Source organism: Mustela lutreola, chromosome 1 (genome assembly GCF_030435805.1).
Source record: "Mustela lutreola isolate mMusLut2 chromosome 1, mMusLut2.pri, whole genome shotgun sequence".
Taxonomy (NCBI): domain Eukaryota; kingdom Metazoa; phylum Chordata; class Mammalia; order Carnivora; family Mustelidae; genus Mustela; species Mustela lutreola.
In genome coordinates, this window is record NC_081290.1 from 51,626,263 (window position 1) to 51,641,244 (window position 14,982).

Sequence of the window (14,982 nt, forward strand, 5' to 3'; positions counted from 1 at the left end):
ACTCATGTTTAGCTAACATGAACCCTATGAATCCATCCATTAGCTAGCATGAACAAATAGGTTAACTTTTCTTGCCTTAAAAAGTGATAACAGGGGGCGCCTGGGTGGCTCAGTGGGTTAAGCCGCTGCCTTTGGCTCGGGTCATGATCTCAGGATCCTGGGATCGAGTCCCACATCGGGCTCTCTGCTCAGTGGGGAGCCTGCTTCTCTCTCTCTCTCTCTGTTTGCCTCTTCATCTACTTGTGATCTCTCTCTGTCAAATAAATAAATAAAATCTTTAAAAAAAAAAGTGATAACAGTGTTAAACTTGTGGAATTTTTCTGGAAGATTTCCCATGAATATACATAAACCTCTAGCTTAGTGTTTGGCAAGCAGTAACGTGCAATATGCAGCATATGATTTGGGAAGCAAGTAGAGTAAAAAAAAAAAAAAAAAAAAAAAAAAACAGTACCAAGAAAATAATGAGAAATTCTTCCATGGGAAGTATCTTCTGAACAGTTTCTAAAGACAGAAAGGAGCCAGAGAGGTAGTCAAGGCACAGAATGGCAGCTATGACAGAGGAAGGTGTTAAGGAATTAAGCCAGGAAGGAATTAAGCCACACCAGATCATGAAAGGTCTTGAAATCTGCACAGTCTATAGAAATAGACATTTGAGAGAGATTACTATTACTTTCCTTGGCAGAGTCCAGGGTCTTGCAGACATGCCAAACTGCTTGAGTAAAGCCACAGGATAGCAACCAGAAAAACATCTATAAGGCACACATAAACTCCTATCAGCTAAAGAGATTTGCTAGTGAATAATGCAGGTTATGACTAGGAGAGTAGGTTGGCCTTAGTTTATAGAGTAGAATTTATTAAACTAAAGAAGAAAGAGGCAAAGCCTTGCTGGGTATGCACCTGATTGATTCTTTTTAATGGAGGTAACCATAAAACTAATGTTTTAGAAAAAAAAAGTATGCTCCATAAATAATAAATTCTATTGCTATTATCAAAATCATTAATGATAATAGGGTAATCATAAAGTAAAAATATAACACAATAGTATTTTAATTAACCTAATTAAGTCTACAGTGGCTTAAACCTTAAAGTGTTTCAATTGAGTATATTTTCTGAAGAAACTAACATATTAATATGAGATAATTATAATCATAACACTTTAAATGTCATGAATTCAAGGGTTAGAGAAAAATGTATTATTAAAGAAAGAAGTAATTTGATAAAATGAGTAATTTAAATTAAAGAAATGACTTTGAAGTCTTCTAAAAATTTTAATATTTTGATAAATTACTAATCAGAGACTTATAATTCACCTTTAAGATATATTTCCAGAAACAGTATTGGGCAGCATTTCAAATAATTTTGAGTGCATTAAGTAATTTTAGGACTTTGGTTTTTAGTCAGTATGCAAGCCAGGTCTAATGTTTCTTCTACTCTGATATCCAAATTTTTCAAGGATTTTGGATTACTTTCAGCCAGAAGACATTCATAACCTAACACAATAGGCCCATTTCTGTGAGAGACAAACTAAAAAATTTCAGTGGTTTAACTGAAGAGAAACTTATTATTTTTTACTTATCTAAAGTTCAAAATTATATCCAGTTAAATAGCTCTCCTCTAAATGGTGCCTCAGAGACCCAAGCTCTTCTATTCTGTGACTCCACTGTCTTGAAGAAGTGATTGTCAAGGCCATTCTAGAGGTCATCTGCATTGGAAAATCACATGCATGAGATTTTTATGGGCTTTGAGAGTGGAATACATCATAGCTGCTCACATACCGTTGGTTGGAATTCAGTAATGTGGCCACTGCTAGAAGTCTGGTAAATGTACTCTTGCTCTGCATACAGAAGGAAGAAAAGGCAGGGGTGGTGAAGAGCTTGCCAGCACCAGCTACTCATTCTGAGGAAGGAAAAAAACTCGAGAGTGTGAAACCTGCACATACCATGTGGAGCCGATAGGCATGTTTGCTCACATTGCTTCATTCCATCTTTACTACAAACGAACAAAATAGGCAAAAGCCCCAGAAACTGTTATTTTGTTTGTTTGGTTGGTTGGTTTTGTTTGTTTTTTGGGGCACTTAATAAAACACTTAAAGATGAGAATCCAGTTTATGGTCTATTGGGTCATTTCATCTTAAGGTTTAGTAGCAGCATGGGCTTTGTAGCCCTACTATCTTGATCTGCAAACCCAGCTCTGCTGGTTACTATTTGTGTGACATTCAGTATATTAACCTATTTAGGTTTTGATATTTTTGTTGACAGACTTATAATATTCACATTCATTTTTTCATTTTCCTGGCACAAAATGCTCAATAATTAGAAACTAACATTTATTTTTTCTAATCATATAATTTATGGTATTTTTCACACTAGCAAAGCCACATGCTCCTATTCTGTCATTAACTAATGAAATAAACTTGGCTTGCTACAAACTGACACAAAGTTTATGATATAAATGTGATTTGGGGTGTCTGGCTGGCTCGTTTGGTTGAGTATGCAACTTTTAGTCTTTGGGTTATGAGTTCAAGCCCCAAGTTGGAGGTAGAGTTTACTTACAAATAAATAAATAAATAAATAAATAAATAAATGAATGAATGAATAAATAAATAAATAAAATATGCTTTAAATATTTGACAATGAGTATTAGTCTAGGACAATGAGTCTAGAGACTATATAATGGTAGTTCCTTGTGGAGATGACAAAATGTGTGCATAATAAATAACTCAACTTATGCCTAAATAACTGCTAAGATATAAGCTGTGGGAGAAAGAAAAAGAAGCAAATTATTGGACATTATTCTCTTTCAATAGCCAGATTTTTCCTCAGTTACAAGAAACTATAGGGAGAAATATTTTCTTTCTTAGGTTCTTGAGAATTGGAAGTGTCAACTTTAATTCAAAACAGGATAACTAATTTTTACCCTAAACTTGTCCATCTCAAGACTTCCAAATCATTTTAGACTCTTAATTCAACAAGTGTTAGATCCCTAGCTTCTCACCTTCTTTCTACTTATTTCAGGGGGCTCATAATTCAAGCCCCCTGGCTATCAGTAACCTCCATGACTCACCTCCCTGCACTCAGCTTGAGGGCAATATCAGCTCTACCACAGATGCCAGCCTGAGAATAAGATAATTATTGATTATGCAGTGTTTATCAGTCTTCTGTACAAAGAGTGAGTTTATTTTAGAGAATACATGGACAAGTTTGTTTTTTTTTTTAACCATTGTATTTAAAAGCATGTATAGACATCATATCATTCCATTACTTCATGGATATCATTACTTAAAACAATGCTATGTAAAGAGCGAATTGATATGAAGCAGATTTAAGGAAATTATTAGGTTAATAATAGTAGAGGTAATTCTCAGATTCTCATAAAAGACAAAAATCTAAGGCAGAAATACTGGAAATGCTGAAGTAAGACAGACACAAGAAGAGGAGAGTGGAATGACTGGACATGGACTCTATTTGGTTTTTGAGACACTTCTTTCATATTCTGTCCTCAAGCCCAGTCTTACCTTCTTTTATTGTCCATTTGCCTTATTCAGTTCCTCAAGTTGATATTCTGCTTTAGATTCCTGATTTGAGTGTTTACTTTTAACAACTGAAGACAGTTTTCTGCAAATCTTGTCTCCTCTTTCTCATTTTTTTTTTTTAATTTTCTACTGGGAATAGAGAACTTTATTTATTGTCCCACTTACATTACAGGCTTACTGAGGGTCTCCTAAACGTATTCAAGGATTTTGTTCCCTCAAAAGATGGAAAGTACCTTCTTTTCAAATGTCTATGTGACCTTGACAAGACTGGCTATTTTTAGAACTACACACACACACACAAACACATAAGTTCAATAGATTATTTAAATATATTATAATGTAGACAACATTAAGATTCTCTGGTCTTCATACTGTGAAGCTACAAATTAAAAGCAAAACTGGAAAGCAAAAAGCCAATATAACCTAGAGATTCAAAAATCCCTTCTTAATGACATACAGATCAAATGGAAATGAAAACAATATTGTAGATTTCTAGCAAGGCATAATTTTAAAAACACAAATGTAATTTCATCAAATCTAAGACAACATCAGTTGTCAATTCTTTGGGAAAAATATATATAAATATAAAATATATAGAATATAACTATATAGCTAAATTACTTAAGGAAACAAAGAGGATAGCATGAAGACTGAACATAAGAAATAGTAAGGGAGAGAGAGAGATGGATACAGGAGAAGTGAAAATGAATTAGGTTTCCTTCATTTTGTGAAGGGAGGATAGATAACCCATGCCAATCCATAGGACTTACACAGATTAGAGTTAATGTATTTAAAGCTCCTAGTCCTATACAAATGGCCCACAGATACGTGAAAAACTGCTCAATGTCACTGAGCATCAGGGAAATACAAATAAAAAACTCAATGAGATACCACCTCCCACCAGTCAGAATGGCTAAAATTAACAAGTCAGGAAATGACAAATGTTGGCAAGGATGCGGAGAAAGGGGAACCCTCCTACACTGTTGGTGGGAATGCAGGCTGGTGCAGCCACTCTGGAAAATGGTATAGAAGTTCCTCAAAAAGTTGAAAATAGAGCTCCCCTACAACCCAGCAATTGCACTACTGGGTATTTATCCCAAAGATACAAATGTAGTGATCTGAAGGGACATGTGCACTCCAATGTTTATAACAGCAATGTCCACAATGGCCAAACTATGGAAAGAGCCTGTTCACTGACAGATGAATGGAAAAAAAAGATGTGATGTGTGTACACACACACACACACACACACACACACACACACGAGTATTATGCAGCCATCAAAAAGATAAAATCTTGCCATTTGCAATGATGTGGATGGAACTAGAGGATATTATGATAACCTAAATAAGTCAATCAGAGAAAGACAATTATCATATGATCTCATTGATATGGGGAATTTGAGAAACAAGACAGAGGATCATAAGGGGAAGGGAGGGAGAAGTGAAGTAAGATAAAATTAGAGAGGGATACAAACCATAAGAGACTCTTAATCTCGGGAAACAAATTGGGGGGGTGGGAAGGATGGGGTGGCTGGGGGATGGACTTTGGGGAGGGCATGTGCTATGGGGAGCACTGTGAATTGTGTGAGACTGAGCAATCACAGACAGTATACAGCTGAAACAAATAATATATATTAATTAAAAAAAAAAAAAATCTCCTGGTCCTGTGCCTGACGCGCTGGAAGCATTCGATTCATGGCAGTTACTGTTGCTGCTGGTACTATAAGTGAGTGCTAGTTTCACTCTTAACATTCTGCTGTTACTAATGCTATCATTGTTATTGTTGCAACTATCCTGTGGTAATACCAAATTGTCCAGGATGCTCTTGGAACATGTGAAATGGATGCCTAAACCAGTTGGAGAAGGTAGAGGAGTTTTGCTGAAGAGATGAAGATCAAACTGAATTTGGAGTCCAGTAAAGAAGTAGGGAAAATGTAGTAAGAGAACAGAATGCACAAAGGCCCAGAAGGAGGAGAGATCCCAGGGGACCCATCCACTTTTCAATACTGTTATTATATAAAATATGCACAGGGCTTAAAAGGAAGAAGATAAGAAAAGAAGTGATTGCCTGAATCAGGATGCATACATTAAGACATTAAGATCCATTTTGACAAAACTGTTTCATTGGCTTATCTACATGACTTCCCATACACATTTTCAAAATGGCATCTCCTGGGTGTGTGTTTTAAACTTCTCTCACCCTAGAGTTTGATTGCCTTACAGGATTGGAAAAAAAAAAAAAAAAAGAAAGAAGCCATAGTAAATGTACTTTAAACTCTTCAGGCAGAACAAACTAAGGTTTGCTGACATATCTAAAAAAAGCAGCAGATTTTGTTAAAATAAGAATATCAAAGTGGTCATAACACAGGCACTGCCGACATACATATTTGCTGGGATTTTTGACAAAGGTCACGCTCTTTTAGAAAAAGGTGGAGGTGGTTTAGGATACAAGTATGTGCTTATAAGTAATCTGGCTATTTCAAGCGGAAAAATCTCTAGCTAATAAGACATGAGATATGACAGTTTGTTATAGGAATTACTAACCTAGTTCTAGATTTAAATTATTTTTCTACATCTATCTTGCCTTATGTATAATACCTATCTATATGTATCTAAAATGTATTTTAGAAAGTGACTTTATATCCCTAAAATTCAGTTTCTGCATCAATAAAATTGGGCACTATACATATCCTGTAAGTTGGATGTGATAAGCAGGTATTGATGTAAACGGAACAACACAGTGCTGGATAGAAGTTATTAAAATTATTACAATCGTTTCCCTTCTGCTGAATCATTTTTTTTTAAAGATTTTATTTATTTATTTGATAGACAGAGATCACAAGTAGGCAGAGAGGCAGGCAGAAAGAGAGGAGGAAGCAGGCTTCCTGCCGAGCAGAGAGCCATATACGGGGCTCAATCCCAGGACACCTGGATCATGACCTGAGCCAAAGGCAGAGGCTTTAACCCACTGAGCCACCCAGACACCCCCTGCTGAGTCATTTTACATGTGTTTGGATAATCCCTATTAAATCTTCAACTTTCCAGAGTTCACAATCTCTGGATTTTCTTTCAGGGTAATTACACCTCTGGTGCCCCTGGGCACATTCCAACTCTGGGCGGTCAGTGGTCCTTCTGAAAGCCAGATGAGTTTTAATTTAACCCGCCTGCTCAACATTACTTGCCTCCTCCCACATTCTTCAGTGAAACCGATGGATGTGTGTTTCTGTTGCATTTATCACTTGTATAATATCTTGGCAAGAGAATACTGGTGCACCTGCTGCTTATTTATTTGGAGGTTTTGTCTACTGTGTTTATATATGTAAGATAAAGAGCCAAACCATTAAGGCTTGGGAAAAGAACGACCATAGCCCATATGTTTGTATTTCTGAGTTTGATTGTGCTTTCTTCTGAACAACTGTGATCAGGTCCGCATGGGCGTGTAGGCACACTGCTAATTTGCACATGTGTTAAAACAGCTGGGGCTGCTCTCTCCCAGATGCATCCTCTGTGAACCTCTTTGTGCCCACTGCTGGCAACCTCTCCTGTTTACGGACTTCATATTGCCACATTCTCATCACCATCATTCACCTGTCATCTCCGAGGGCTGGGACAAACTGTAAAGAGTGAGAAGAAGGAGAGGTAATACTTGGAGGGTTATAAATGAGCTGAGCTTGGAGTGCGGAGGGCTGGCGCAAGCTGCCAGGCAGTACTTGAGTCTTGAAATGACCTGGCTAGCTAGAATATTTGGAAAGAATGTGTTAGTCTGGATGACTTTTCTGAGGCAGAGTAGAATATAGTGCTTCAGAGAAAAAGAGATTTGGTTGGAGTCAGACTTGGTTTGGAATCCAGGGTCGGTCATTCATAATCAACATGCCTTTGGCCAAATAATTTATGTTCTCTTGTCTTCACCTTCTTTCCATATAAAATAGGAATCATGAAACCCACTCCGTAAATGCGGTCAAGGGGAAACTGATGTGGTGTAAGAAAAGTGCTCAATTCCTGGCACATAGTAAGTGCTGTATAAATAATATAACTGTGATGACGATGATGACGACGATGATGATGATGATAATGATGATGATAAAATAATACATTTGGCTCTTTTGGGAAAAGTGCATCTGCTTTACTCTGAATTAATGCTGCTGACCCACTGACAGACATACAGATCCATTTTCACAAACCACTGAAGATTAACCACGGATAATTGAATTCAATTTACTTCCCTCTTAGTGGTGCCCCAGGCTATCCAGAAAACAGTTTCTGGGCTTTTCTTCTCCCTTTTTATTCTTGTTTCTTACTTCTTTCCCTAATACACATTTGATGCTCAAGTTAAATTATGTAATCGACTAATCACTATTGTCTCTTTGCCCAGGATCTCCAGCACTTAGACTCATTCCTGACACATCCGGGAATCAGCATATTTGACTGTCCTTTCCATACATTCAGACACTTTGCCTATATCCAAGCACTTCAAGAAACTTCAAATACCACTTTCCAGCCTATTTCTTTTATTTTATTTAATTTTAATTCTAGTGTAGTTAACATACAGTGCCATATTGGTTTTAGGTATGTGGTATATTGACTCAACACTTCCATACATTACCTAATGTTTATCATGATGAGTGTGCTCTTGGCTCCCACTCCCTTTCCCTGGCACCCCGATCCACCTTCCTTCTGGCAACCCTCAGTTTGTTCTCTGTAGTTAAGAGCCTGCTTTGTTGGTTGGTTGATTGGTTGGTTGGTTGGTTTGGTTTGCTTTGTCTCTTTTCCCTTCATTCATTTGTTTTGTTCCTAAACTTCACATATATGTGAAATCATATGGTATTTATCTTTCTCTGACTGACTTCTTTTAATAGAAACCTTTGCACCTCTTCCTGTTTCACCTATAGGCTCTTAGCTCCAAGCACCACCTCCTGCCCGCACCACACACTCACACACACACACACACACACACACTCACACACACACGCACACACCCCTACGTATTATCCATTTTTTTTCTGAGAATCTGAGATTGACTACCCAAACTACATTTCCCAGACTCCATCACCAGCCAATTTCTGAGTAGGGTTTACCTTTGGGGAACACTGATAGGGGACTGGAAGGAAGCACCTGGGGAGACTGGACTTTTTTCTGGCCTCCAGAATGGATCTTGCTCTCCATAAGAGGCTTCAGCCCCCAACTTCTGTGGAAACTTTCTGACCTGGCATTATTCCCTCTAAATGGGAGGAATCCCAGACAGCCACAATCCAGTCCTTTTGACACCCAGCCATGCCCCACTGCGTGGTCTGAGAAAATGGCCAAGCCCCTTTGTCGTCCAGTACCTATAGTGCCATGGCCCCTCTCTATGAGAGACGTGACTACCAGTTTTGTCATCCCAGGGGTTGGTAAAAACTTCTTAAAGCTTTTTACCTCTGGGTTATATCAGCATGGCCTAGAATACCTCATATTCTTCTTCAGCTCTCAGCACCAGAGTCACCAATCGAATCCCCTCTGTCACCAATCGAATCCCCTCTGTCTGAGGCAGCAGTGGTGGCTTCTGTTTTCCTGACTGGACCGTCACTGATGGAACATTTTTCTGAGCTGCTCTCAAATGCCACCTTCCTTTCCTGACCCCACAATGGATACTTTCCCTCCTTTAACCCCTCTGAGTGTTTATTCTTACATCATTTACTGAAGTTCATCTCTTTTGCTTTGTACAACAAACAAACAAACAAACAAACAAAACTTTCTTAGTCTTTGAAAATTTATGTTAAGAACTTCATGAATCCCCCAGATTCAGACAATACCACCATTTTTTTTAAAAAAACTTTCATATTTTCTACTCAGCTCCTGCCACTAGCACACATTGTTAACAGTTTTTGAATAGGGCTGTTTCCTTTTCAAACAGCAAAGTTCCCCCGCCCTTTACTCTCAAATGTCATTGTGTAGAAATAGCCAGAAAAATTTGAGCTTACTCACTAGTTGAGTTGTTGAAAATGTCAGCCGTTAATGCATGACGTAGTTACACAATATGTTGGCAAACGCACAGATTCCACTGAAGTTTGTATTTGTCTGCCAACATACCAAAGTACTGTGAAATTGGTATCTTAAACAACAGAAATCTATTTTCTCACAGTTTGGGAAGTTGGAAGTCTGAGATTATTAAGGTGTCGGCAGTTTGGTTTCTTCCAAGGGCTTTGGGAAGAATCTGCCTCTATTTTAGCCTCTGGTGGTTTGCTTGCAATCTTTGACATATGTAGGCATGAAGAAGTGCCCCCTTCATCTTTAAATGATGTCCTTCCTGTGTTTGTAATATGTCCAAATTTTCCCTTTGTTTATAAGGACACTGGTCATATTGGATTAGGCACTCTACTCCAGTATAACCTCATTTTAACTGAGCTCATTGTATCTGCAGCAACCTTCTTTCACAATAAGTTCGTATTCTGAGTTGCTGAGGGTGAGGACTTCAACATATGAATTTTAGGGTAAGCATTTCCACCCATAATGAAGTTACTTGTGGAAAAAAAAAGTTGAAACCATGGTTATTAAATTCATGCAATTCTACTATATTATAATACCACTTGAATTATATCTTTCTTCTCCTTAGGAACCTAGGTTTTAAAGTATTGTAGTATCATTTCTCACTCATGTCTCTCTCCCCAGGGCACCTCATTAAGGGAGAATATTTGTCAACTTGAAAGCTGCATAGCAGCACTCGTAATGGCTGTAATATATGCCATTTATTATTAAGTACTAGTCTGTCTCCCCTTGCAGTTTATAAACTGTTTGGGAGTAAGAATCAGGTGTTTCTTCCCCAATGGTACCTAGAAAAATATAGGGCTCTATGATATGCTGTGACTGATCTCTTGGGTTTTTGTGATAGAATGTTCACTTCTTATGATGCTTAGCATTGTTGTAACTGCAAAGGTAACTTCTTTCCTCATCCATTTTTCAGTTATATTAGACTATTTGGGGGAAACAAAAAAAGTATGATTTTTAGATATCCTCTCTCCTGTAATCTCTCATACTATTTATAAATTTTACTTTTCTTTGCCTTCCGTAGCTCTAAGCATCTGGATGGGTCTACTATGTGTTAACTATGTTTGCACAGGTCAGAAACTCCAAATAACATTAGTTTATATATATTAGTGTGATACCTTTTTATCATGTACACCAAAGTCATCAGTAGGCTGAAGCAGGCTGCTTTGGAGGGCTTGAGTTCTTTCTTTCTTTTTGCTTTGCAAGGGTTGGTGTATTTTTCCATTCTTGAACTCTGGCCCTACAGATGGAGTCTAAGAAGCAGGAAAGAGGAATGAGGGGAGAGCAAAAGGACTCCTTTTCCACATAAGTCTCACCTCCTCTAAACAGTTTCCCCAGATGCCCTACTCAGCGACTTCCTTTTGGATCTCATTGACTCCTAGTTTCATTAGAGAATGGAAAAAAAAATTGGCATCTTGGTGTCTTAATAAGTGAGGGTACTATTCTTAAAGGAGAAGCAAGAATAGATATTGGATTGGTAATTAGTTGTTCTGTCACAGTGATTCTAAGAGATACTTAATAAAAGTTTATTCTAATTGAATTCTATTGATATGACTTTTAAAAATTATAATAGGGAATGCCAGCTTCCTGTGTGGACAGTCATCATAGTATTAAGTCATCAGGGAGGTAGCTGGGGAGCCTGGCAGTTCCTTACGGACTTGTACAAATGTGACATGACACAGTATGGAGATAGTTTGATGTATTATCTTTGCAATTTTTCTCCAAGTCCCATATGTCTGTGAGTCTACATTTGTGGGTTCCTTGATGTTCCAGTCAGAAAGTCTGACTCTACCCCAGCAGGCAGTGTCTGCCTTTCTGTTTTTTCAGCAGACCTAAATCTCCTAATCCACCCTCAGATGGAGGTTTTAGGTCCACTTATCCATCTCACTCATTCACTGGGAGGATCAGCAGGAAAAGGATTCAAGATCTTTTTTGGGCAAGTGATAAACATCTTGCTGCACAGGAATTAGAGCCAGTATCCTTACCTGGGTAGTTAAAAACTAGGGTCTCATGGAAAGAGCTATCGTATATTTAATTGTGGGATGTTAATTAGATCTTAACATAACTTAGAAGCCTACCAGCTTAAGCTAGGCGTGATTTACATCCAAGAATACATAAGAAGTCCAGCTCCTTTTTATTAATATGAATTGGGCTAGAGGCCAGGAAAAAGTAAGAAGAAGGCTAACAGAACTCCAAATAATACTCCTCTTTTTGTATTTTTTGGTTCCATCCTTTATTTCATTGCATGCATAGTTTCTAAGACTAGAAATCTTAACCTTTTCTTCTTTCTCTTTCCTCATATCCAGTCTTCAGCCTGTGTAGATTCTATCACTAAATACCTCTCAGTGTTGCTCCTCTTTGTTTCCACTACTGTCTTGAATGCATTATTTTTGTCTGGCTAGTCTCCTTGATGCCAGTCTCGCCCCAGATCAATCCAGCCTTCATGAACTTAAAAATAGTTTTGGTTTATCTCAATTCTTATTGTTCAAGAGACCTCTTTACAATGCACAGCTCAAGGCTCAAGTATAATTATCCTCTCCTTTCTTTCTTACTTTTTTTTTTTTTTTTTTTTTTTTTTTGAGAGAGAGAACATGAGTTGGGGGAGAGGTGCAGAGGGAGGGGAGAGGGAGGATCTTAAGCAGGCGCCATGCTCACTGCGAGCCTGACACAGACTAGATCTCCCAACCCTGAGATCATGACCAGAGTCTAAATCCAAAGTCCAATGCTTAACTGATTGAGCCACCTGGATACTTCATCCTCCCATTGTTTATCCTTCTGTATATGTGAGTGCTGCCCCAGTGATTCCAAATGTCTTTGACTTGCCCTAAAATTCTTTGCTTTCTCCCACATATTTGCTTAATAGATACTATTCTTTCTACCTAGAGTATCCTTCCCCCTTTGTTCTAGCCAGTAGAGGAATTCTGCCTGGATATCTAGATTCACATGAAATGTTACTCCTCATTGAAGCTTTTATTAATTTTCTCAAGCAGAAATTAAACATGCATTTCCTCTCTGTTCTTATCCCAATTTATACTGCAGAATTTATTTAGAGTTCTGTCTAGTCCTCACCATCTTGTGAGCTTCTTAAGGGCAGACACTTTATTTTACTCATTTCTTTATAACTTTTTCCTATCTAGGACCCAGTGCAGTGCCTGACACATAGGGTACTCTGGAAATTATTATTGAATAGAAATGAAACTATAATGGGTGTCATTGATGCACAAATCAATTGCTTTAGGTACATATTGTAGAAGATAGTACTGATGTGGATATAAAACATGAAGAGCCATGTAGCACAAAGAGTTGTCACTTTCAAGTACCTGTATGCCAGGCCTAAGGCTAAGCAGTATACATAGTCATTTTTATGAAACTTCAAATGATTTTATGGTGTTTTTATCTCCATCTTCTGCATTGTGCCTCAGGCCATACACCCAGTAACTAGAATTATGGCTTTTTCTTACATTTGTCTGAATTAAAGCTTATGCCCCTCATGAATACACTCTGGTGGCTCACTTATAAAATATGGGCAGATTTGGAAATGAACAGGGACCTGAGAGTGAGAAGGACAGATGGAGGACTTCCCAAATACCTAGGATTCTAGGAGCAGGTGGAAGGGAAGTCCTATGCTTATCCTTTTCCAAGATCTTAGGGCTTTTCCATTTACACTAACCATTTAGTCTCTTGAAGAGTGGATGGTTGGAGAGCTGAGCAGGTACGTGTGAGTGTTCATTTCTGAGCCCTGATTCACGACTAAATCTTCTGAAGAAGCACCTCTCTGGTCAGCTTGCTACTTTTCATTTGAGCATATCTCTGCAATTGTCAGTCAACTACATAAAACAGCATGTAAAAAAATGCTTTATGAAAATAAAATAAACCACAGTCTACTTGCTAAAGAGTATAATGAGATTAATGAGATAAGATATGGTAGAGGGGCATGATCTTCAGGTAGTTCTTGGTATATTTTAAATTTTTAATCCCTAGATAAATATAATGACAATAATACTTACATCATCAACTTGAGATACTAGATACAAACACTTTAGGTCTTATGGGTATTAATTGTTCAGTAACGGGTATTTCACCATCCTATTTCTTATCCTCCTTCTTCCTCTTTTTTCAAAGGTTTTAGGTGATCCCTGCAAATGCATGACTAAAGAGGCAAAGTGCATGTTGTGTGATATTCCTATTTCTGTAAACCCATAACCTCATCCCCTACCTGCCTTATGTCTTCTCATCTAAAATTGATGTCCTAAGATTTCCCAAGACCTGTTTCAAGTTGTTTTGCTTCAATATTCTCTTTTTACCCCTCTTTCCTAATCAAAATCTCTCTTCCCTCCTCTAAACTCCCATAACTTTTGAACCAAACTGTTTTTATAGCAGTTGGTATATTTTAGCTACCTCTCCCATTGTCAAATCTGACTATGTTTTCTCAATTGTCTCTGTATAGTTTCTCCTTAAATATTCAGTTGCTAAATGATGGACAGGACTACCTGTTAATTTAGTATTTTGTGATTTTTCCTGCCTTCCATACTTATTATTCAATTTGGTTCTCAGATAAGGATATCTACAATGAAAACAAGAGCATTCTCAATTTAGAGATAGTAAGAACCAGAGAGATTAAGCGATATGCCAAAATACATACAGCAGTGTAATTATAGACCTTAAATAAAACTTAGATTTTCCTTTCAGCTCAGGTCATGATCCCAGGATTTGGGGATCAAGCCCCACATCAGGCTCCCTGCTCCATGGAGAGCCTGCTTCTTTCCCCCGCCCCCCGCCTGCTGCTCTGCCTGCTGATATTCTCTCTCTGTGTGTCAAATAAATAAAATATATTTAAAAATACAACAATTAAAAAAATGGGTTTACCAGATTCTTTTTCCAGTGCACATTCCATTATCCTATCTATCCTTTCTGGAGAAATACTTCTAACACATAGAAAGTACGAAGTATTAAGAAGTCACCTTGAATTTGGACAAATGTTTAGCATATTGACTACCCTACCAATATATACTAACATCCTGATGGGAGAATACATCTGTCTTTTAACATAATTTAATAATTATTAGCATTGCAAAATCATGGCCCTACAGAAACATCCTTTGAGGTGAAAATTGGTTATTTTAACATCTCTTATTCATTGAATCACACATATTTAAAATATCAGACCAACCAACAAAGAAGTAATGTTTTTAAAATCCAGTGAAAACTAGCTGACATTAATGAGAAATTACAATTTCAAATGCATTACCCTTGTAAGATAAATCAAAGGTAACAGTAATTAAGATAATTGCAAAAGATATTTTGGGTTCTGTGTATTTGCGCAAGTGTTGAGAGGTGGAATATAAATGTGAAAGTATTTTTGTTCACTTTAGTATCTTGAGCTTGAAATAATTTTTAGACTACAAAATTTTTTCATACTAACCAAAA